The following is a 9,231-nucleotide window of genomic DNA, read 5'->3' as shown; positions in this document are numbered from 1 at the left end:
AACAACTTTTTTCACTACATCCTGCAACTTGCCTTGAATTCCTTTTTGTGCGAGATCCAAGAACCCTCTCTTGGAGTCTAGCTCAAGACCCCTTTTCTGGCTTCCTATAGATGAATGGATAAACAAACTGCAATATATTTATATAATCAAATATTATTCAGTAGTAAAAAGGAATGAGCTATCAATCCACACAAAGACATGAATAAATCCTCAATGCACGTTGCTAAGTGAATTAAGCCGGTCTGAAATGGTTACATGCTGTATGATTCCAACTCCATGACATTCTGGAAAAGGCAAAACTAAAGATGTGGTAAACAAAAGGGTAAAATATGCTATTAAAAGATAAATGTTGGCCAGGCACGGTGACTCACGCCACTTTGGGATCCCGGCACTTTGTAATCCCAGCATTTTGGGAGGCAGAGGCAGGCAGATGACTTGAGGTCAGCAGTTCAAGACCAGCCTGGCCAACATGGCAAAGCCTCATCTCTACTGAAAATACACAAATTAGCCAGGTGTGGTGACGTGCTTGTAATCCCAGCTACACGGGAGGTTAAGGCATGAGAATAGCTTGAACTTGAGAGGTGGAGGTTGCTGTGAACCGAGATCATGCTACTGAACTCCAGCCTGGGTGACTGAGCAAGACTCTTTCTAAATAAATAAATAAATAAATAAATAAATAAATAAATAAATAAAATAATAATAATAATAAAGATAAGTATTCACCTGTCTTCTGGATAAATGTGGGCTTGCTTGTTTTTACATGACTTACCACCCCACCCATCTGACTTTTTGAAATCATATTTTTCTGAATGTTTGCCACTATTTCAATGTTTGCCACTATTTCAATAAAGTCATAGCTGTTCTTGAACGAAAAATGTTAATAAAGTAATATCTGCCCTAAAAACTGATTATCCAACCTTTGCTGACTTGCACTTATTATTAAAAGACAAATCTGCATTTATTATCAAAGACAACTTGTTTTTGCTAATTGATTATTAGCAAATGTGTTAGTTAATACTCAGTGGGTAATATATCTCGTGACCTGACTTCCAGGGCCAGAGCTGATCAGAACAGGAAAAAGATACCTAATCCAGTCAGATGCTTACTCTTAGGAATTTGGAAGTGGAACACAGGGACTCGCTTCGGTCCCAGTTGGTGTTTGAGGCAAGACATGAGGTCAAGCTGGACTGGGTGGCTGAATGGGTGCCCAGTGCTCATCATCCCCCTTGCAAGGGTGCTAGCTACTGACTATTCATAGCTGAGATCCTCCCCAGAAATTGCCCTTGACCAAAGGGATTCACTTTGTCTAAAGATATGTCCCTCTCCCCAGGGACAGCCAGCATCCAATGGCTGGTCAACACGAGCAGTTCAAAGGTCTGGCCTAGAACTCCCTGTAGAATTGGCTGGGGCCCTCCGTTGCTGCTGCACCGTAGTTTAATTTCTCCCAGTATCCAATCCTTCCTCCTGCCCTACTTTACATATATTGTTCCTGAAAGCTCTCCTAGGGAACTTTCTGCACCATCTCCATCTCCACAAGTCTGGGGTCCAGGAAACCTGATCCAGGGCAGTGGCTGTGGTAGACCAGAGAAAGCTGATCTGCAGAAAGAGGATAAAAAGGTTGGGCAGAGAATATTAGATATCAACCATGTGAGCACACAAAGAAAGAGAGATGGAGAGGCTCCCTGGGGGTCCTGGAGTTCTTGGTCTCATCCTTCGAGACCTGGCTATCCTTCCTGCTGTTCCATGAGCTATCAGAGCTTCTCTCCAATAACTTCCTTTTTTGCTTGAGCCCGTTTGAATGGATTTTGATTCTGGCAAATCAAACAATCCCCATGTGTTTTGTACTTTTAATCAATTATACTAGGTAGTCATGATAACTGGTTTACAGACACATGCTCTGGGAAGAGACAGTGTATGCATATACAGTTGACCCTTGAACAACATGGCTTTGAACTGCATGGGTCCATTTATACATGAATTTTCTTTTCTTTTCTTTTTTTTTGAGACAGAGTCTCGCTCTGTCACCCAGGCTGGAGTGCAGTGGCACGATCTTGGCTCACTGCAAGCTCCGCCTCCCGGGTTCACGCCATTCTCCTGCCTCAGCCTCTCTGAGTAGCTGGGACTACAGGCGCCCGCCACCACACCCGGCTACTTTTTGTATTTTTAGTAGAGACAGGGTTTCACTATGTTGGCCAGAATGGTCTCGATCTCTTGACCTCATGATCCGCTGGTCTCAGCCTCCCAAAGTGCTGGGATTACAGGCGTGAGCCACCGCGCCTGGCCTTATACATGAATTTTCTTCTGCCTCTGCCACCTCTGAAACAGCAAGACCTCTTCCTCCTCCTCCTCAGCCTGTTCAATGTGAAGATGATGAGGATGAAGACCTTTATGATGGTCCACTTCCACTTAATGAACCTAATAAAGGTTGGATAATCAGCTTCCAGGGCAGATATTATTTTATTAACAACTTTTTCAAGAGCAGCTATGACTTTATTGAAATGGTGGCAAACATTCAGAAAAATATAATTTCAAAAAGTCGGAATATTTGTGCATATAGGGATGGGTGGAGTGGGTAAGTCCCATAAACATATTTTCTCTTCCTTCTGATTTTCTTAACATTTTCCTTCTCCTAGCTTACTTTATTGTAAGAATACAGTATATCATACATATAACATACAAAATATGTGTTAATTAACTCTTTATGTTATTGGTAAGGCTTCTGATCAACAGTAGGCTATTAGCAGTGGAGATTTTGGGGAGTCAAGAGTTATACGTGCAATTTTCAACCGCACAGAGATCGGTTCACCTAACCCCTGCCTTGTTCAAGCATCAAATGTATATCTCAGAGTTTCACAAATTTCATGCTTCTTTAGTACCCTGACTAACACTGGGCCCCCTCCCATGGGCATAGCCTCTGTGCAGTGTCAATGCAAAGAAACCAGCAGCCAATTTAATTTTAGACCAAGTCCACATTTCTTAAAATCCCCTTCCTCCCTTTCTTCTCAACTCCACCCTTCTCATATCCTGCAGTTTCCCTCAAACCCTTTTCTCCTTGCCTTGCTCCTAGCTTCCCACCAAAGATTCTCTCCTAAGCCTTCTTGAACTCTCTCATGTCTTCTTCCCTCCTCTCCTTCTGGTACTGGTCTTCATCCTTTCCTTTCTGGTTCTCCTCCTGCTGAATACCACTGGAGTGTGGGAGAGAAAGGAGTTGGCTTCAAACAAAGGCCAGGGACCAGTAGCAGGTAAAGAGGCAGGTAGAGGGAGGGTCTTGTTAACAGGCAAGAGAAAATATATTCACTATACGTAAAACATATAATTAGTAAAAATATACTAATTATATATACCTGTTACGGTTAAAATAGAAATCATGAGCAGAGTTATTTTTCATTGCCAGTTTATAATATTTAAAAAGTTAAAGCATTGAAACTTGACTGTGACAGAAAAAATGAGAAGCACAGATACCCAAGATGGTGTCTTGGGTGTTTACTGTTGTGAAGAAACCAACACTTAGAGCAGGGGTCCCCAAGCCCCAGGGCACGGACTGGTACCTCTCTGTGGCCTCTTAAGAACTAGTCCACACAGCAGGAGCTGAGTAGTGGATAAGCCAGCGAAGCTTCATTTGTATTTACAGCTGCCCTCCATCACTCACTGTATTAGTCCATTTTCATACTGCCATTAAGAAATACCCGAGACAGGGTAATTTATAAAGAAAAAGAGGTTTAATGGACTCACAGTTCCACATGGCTGGGGAAGCCTCGCAATCACGGCAGAAGGTGAAGGAAGAGCAAAGGCACATCTCACATGGTGGCAGGAAAGAGCGTCTGCAGGGGAACTGCCCTTTTTAAAACCATCAGATCTTGGAACCAATCCAAATGTCCAACAATGATAGACTGGATTAAGAAAATGTGGCACATATACACCATGGAATACTATGCAGCCATAAAAAATGATGAGTTCATGTCCTTTGTAGGGACATGGATGAAACTGGAAATCATCATTCTCAGTAAACTATCACAAGGACAAAAATCCAAACACCACATGTTCTCACTCATAGGTGGGAATTGAACAATGAGAACTCATGGACACAGGAAGGGGAACATCACACTCCGGGGACTGTTGTGGGGTGGGGGGAGGGGGGAGAGATAGCATGAGGAGATATACCTAATGCTAAATGATGAGTTAATGGGTGCGGCACACCAACATGGCACATGTATACATACGTAACAAACCTGCACATTGTGCACACGTACCCTAAAACTTAAAGTACAATAATAAAATAAAATAAAAAAGAATGACTTTGAAGGCCAAAGGGAAGTTATTTGCTGCTTAGAAACAAATTCTATTATTAAAGTCTGTATTCTATCAATAGTCATTTGTGTGGCTGGGTGGGAGTGTTTGTGTGAAACAGACAATATGTCCATCTGAGAAACAGTAAGCTGACTGAACAGTCATGAGATTATTTGCTCATATACTGCCTGGCAAATTTTAACTGTCCTTTAAGGATACAGTTTTTAATTTTGTTCTTTTTGTGTCTAATGATAGCTATATTATACTTTGGAGAGCCTAAAGTCTAGAATATTCAAAGAAATAAATTAGGGTTATTATCTCAATCATTAATTCATAAACGTGTTTCTCTTATAAGCACATCACTGGCCTTATTCTTCTTTAAGGAAAAGAACTAGTCAGTTAAATTTCAAATAATTTTTAGAATATATTAAATTTGGATGAGAACTACAATAGAAAATAGGGGTATTTAATATACAGTTGTTAGTGTTATTCATCACTTTTAAGAATATATTTTTCTTGAAAAAGCAATAAAATTATCTAAGAATGAATGTAACTAGCTGTATTTTATTCACTTTATGTTTTCAGTATCCAAAATGGATTTGACCAACTACAATTACGTTAGACTGTCCTCCACTTCTAAATAAAGTTCTGATGTTGGAAAAGAAAAAAAAAACCATCAGATCTCATGAGACTTATTCACTATCATGAGAACAGCACAGGAAAGATCCACCTGCATGATTCAATTACCTTCTACCAGGTCCCTCCCACAACATGTGGGGATTATGGGAGCTACAATTCATGATGAGATTTGGATGGGGACACAGCCAAGCCATATCACTTGCATTACTGCCTGAGTTCCACCTCCTGTCAGATCAGCAGCAGCATTAGATTCTCATACAAGCGTGAATCCTGTTGTGAACTGTGCATGCGAGGGATCTAGGTTGTGAGCTCCTTATGAGAATCTAATGCCTGATGATCTGTCACTGTCTCCCATCACCCCCAGATGGGACTGTCTAGTTGCAGGAAAACAAGCCCAGAGCTCCCACTGATTCTACATTATGCTGAGTTGTATAATTATTTCATTATATATTACAATGTAATAATAATAAAAATAAAATGCACAATCAATGTAATGCATTTGAATCATCCTGAAACCATCCCCCCCACCAATCTGTGGAAAAATTGTCTTCCACGAACCCAGTCCCTGGTGCCATGAACTTAGTCCCTGGAGGACCATTGACTTAGAGGCTTAAGACAGCCATTTATCATCATCTTTCAGGGATATGAGGCTCAGTGGGGTGGTTCTCCCTTGGTCTCTCATGCAGTTGTATTTAGAGAAGAGCTGCCGCTGGAATCATCTGAAGTTTTCCTGGGTCTGGGTGGTGAAAATGGTGTCTTCACTTCACATCTGATGCCTCCATGCCCCACCATGTGGCTTCATTGCCAATATAGTAGCCAGGACTTCATGACTGCTCAAGGCCAGAAGAGGCAGGATTTAAGTGCTATGCTCACCATCACTTCTACTCTATTCTACGTGTTGAAGTACATTCAAGGGAGAGGGAGAGAAATGGATCCTACCTCTTAATGGGGAAGGAAGATGTGGCCATGGCTATCTTTGGAAAATACAGTCTACTACAGATGGCATGAAAGTTAGATTTTTAAAAATAAGCTAGATATTTAAATATCCCCTACAATTGAGGGCAAGTGAAATAAAATAAATGGACAAAGCTTTATAAAATGCTAAACTAAAGAAAAAGTATCTGTAAAAAAAAAAAAAAAGAAAGAAAGAAAAAGGAAAAGGTAGCAGGATTCTGACTTCAAGTCAACCCAGGTCCCCTTACAGAAGGTGAAAATACTTCGGCCAGGAAGAGATTGGCCAGAATACATGTTGGATTTGATGGTCTTGTCAATAGAGTGAGGTAGTGAGACACAGTCAAAATCCAACTCAATGTAAACTGAGTTTCTTTACAGTTCCATAATACACATCTTTCAGCCACTAACCATCTTCTTCCGAGATACCTGAGGAATTCTGCTCTTATTTTCTTGAGACAGAGTCTTGTTCTGTCACCCAGGCTGGAGTGCAGTGGCATGATCTCAGCTCACTGCAGTCTCTGCCTCCCCAGCTCAAGGGATTCTCCTGCCTCAGCCTCCTGAGTAGCTGGGATTACAGGCATGCACCACCACGCCTGGCTAATTTTTGTATTTTTAGTAGAGACGTGGTTTCACCATGTTGGCAAGGCTGGTCTCAAACTCCTGACCTCAAGTGATCTGGCTGTCTCAGCCTCCCAAAGTGCTGGGATTACAGACGTGAGCCACTGCTTCTGACTGAAGTCTGTTTTCATTGGTCACTCTCCAAAGAGAAAGCCACCTGGGGGTTTCCCCCCACACCATCGTCTTCACGATGGGCTGTTCTTCTGCGTTCATGGCCCCATGGGTCATTCTCTTCCCCACCTCCCAAACTCTTTCTTGCCACTCCTGTATCTTGAAGCTATTTCTGGAGTGTTCTGCTAACCTCAGGCTTTAACTGTGCCCTGAGGACACCATTTCCACTGCAGCTTTCTCAAAAGAAAGTGGTTTATTCTCTTAAATTCCAGCCACCTTAAGTTCCAAAGGTGAGTTTTTTGTTCTCCATGCTCCTCACTGCTACTTATAAATCATAAATGACTAATCTTTTTTTAAAAAACAAAACTAAAAGCAAACGAAAAAAGCTTTCTCTTTTGAGGTTCATGCCACTTGACTAAACAATCCAGTTCTGCTTTCTCATTTCAAAACCCTGACACGTGACTCCCTGCCACCCTTTAAGTTGACCTTAAGTCCTGTCATCATTCTGTTTGCTTGGGACAGTCATGAATTATAACTGTTTCTTTTTTTTTTAGATTATTGTCTCTGTCTTTTTTTATTATTTATTATTTATTTATTTATATATATTTTTATTATACTTTAAGTTTTTTTTTTTAGAAAGGGTCTTGCTCTGTCACCTCGGATGACTGCAGTGGCGTGATCACAGCTCACTGTAGACTCAAACTTCCAGGCTCAAGCCATCCTCCCACCTCAGCCTCCTGAGTAGCTGGGACTGCAGGCACACACGCCACACCCAGCTAATTTCTTATTTTTTGTAGCTGTGTTGTCCAGGCTGGTCTCAAACTCCTGGACTCAAGCGATCCTCCTGCCTTGAACTCCCAAAGTGCTGGGATTATAGGTGTGAGCCACTGCACGTGGCCTACAACTGTTTCTTAGCTTCCTATCCAGTTGGCAATTTGGTACTCTCAAAAGTGTCCCAGTCTTGAGACAATAATTGATGTGGCCACCCCAATCCTGAGTGATTTAAACAATTAGCTGGGATGATGCACATAGCCCCTTAGCCTCTCATTTCCTTGGCCATCTCAGCCACACAGGCCCACGGTCACCCCTGGACTATGTCAGCACCCATTATTTCACTACCTCCAGAAGCAAGTTCACCCTGCCTACCTTCTGACCACAGTAACCCATCCTTCCATCTGGTTTGTTTGGCCACTCCCATGGCAGCCACACTTCCTCCAAACCTAGCCCTGCAGGAGAGAGGCACAACCGAGCAGATGGCTTCCACCATAATTCATGATCGCCAGTTTCAAATGGACCTCAGTCTGCCTGGAAATCCCGTTACATGTTTCTGATCACCTCTCTCTCCCATTCTCTTCAATGACCTTATCAAACTTTCTCCAGCTCCCCAAATCCATGCCTGGCCTACCTCATAGTTCACTCTCAGCAGATGACCCTGCTTCTTGCAAGGAAAACAGATGCTTTAGATTAGAATTTCCTTATCTTATAGCCATATGAAAGAAGATCCTTATCTACTCTAAACTCACCCTTCTGCCTTTCCAGTAAAATGGAGGAGGTCTCTTTTCTCTTATCTGGGGGCCCATTCATTTACCTACATTTGGACTCAACCCACTTCCTCCATCTTGAAAACTTTTCACCATCAATTATTTCAACTCTCTTGTTAATGTCAGCTCCTCACTATCATCTCAATTCTTCCTATTTGAAAATCATTAAAAAAAATACATAAAAGACTGGGTACAGTGCAGCTCAGCCCTATAATCCCAGCACTTTGGGATGCTGAGGTGGGAAGATTGCTTGAGCCCAGGAATTAGAGGCTTCAGTGAGCTATGATCACACCACTGCACTCCAGCCTGGGCAACAGAGCAAGATCCTCTCTCTAAAAATAAAATAAAATAAAATAAGTAAATAACTAAAATCTTCCTCAGTTTCATATCCCCCAACCACTGCCTCCCTGTCCCCTTTCCCCTTTTTATAGGTGATATGGTTTGGCTGTGTCCCCACCCAAATCTCACCTTGAATTGTAACAATCCGCACATGTCAAGGTCAGGGCCAGGTGGAGATAACTAAATAATGGCAACCATTTCTTCCATACTGTTCTCGTGATAGTGAATAAGTGTCATGATATCTGATGGTTTTATAAATGGGAGTTCCTCTGCACGTGCTCTCTTGCTTGCTGCCATGTAAGACGTGACTTTGTTCCTCATTCCCCTTCCACCATGATTGTGAGGCCTCCCCTGCCATGCTGAACTGTGAGTCAATTAAACTTCTTTTCTTTATAAATTACCCAGTCTCAGGTATGTCTTTATTAGCAGTGTGAGAACAGATCAATACAATAGGCAAACTATTTACAAGTGTTGCTTTGCTCACCATCTTCATTTCTTCACACCCTATTCACTCCTCAACTCACTTTGGCTTCCAGCCCCAACATGCTATTACAATCGGTTTCTGAGGTCACTAACATTGCTAAAGCCAATTGCCATGTCACAGTCTTGTCTGACTTGCCCTTGCAACATCTCTGGATATCACTCACCACATCCTCCCATACTGTGGCTTCCACAGCACTTTCCCCTGGTTTTCCATCCACCCCTTTAAAGCTCTTCCTCTGTGTTCTTTGTGGGCTCTGTG

The sequence above is a fragment of the Hylobates moloch genome, unplaced genomic scaffold, assembly GCF_009828535.3.
Source record: "Hylobates moloch isolate HMO894 unplaced genomic scaffold, HMol_V3 SCAFFOLD_3, whole genome shotgun sequence".
Taxonomy (NCBI): Eukaryota; Metazoa; Chordata; class Mammalia; order Primates; family Hylobatidae; genus Hylobates; species Hylobates moloch.
Note: the sequence above shows the minus strand (reverse complement) of the source record.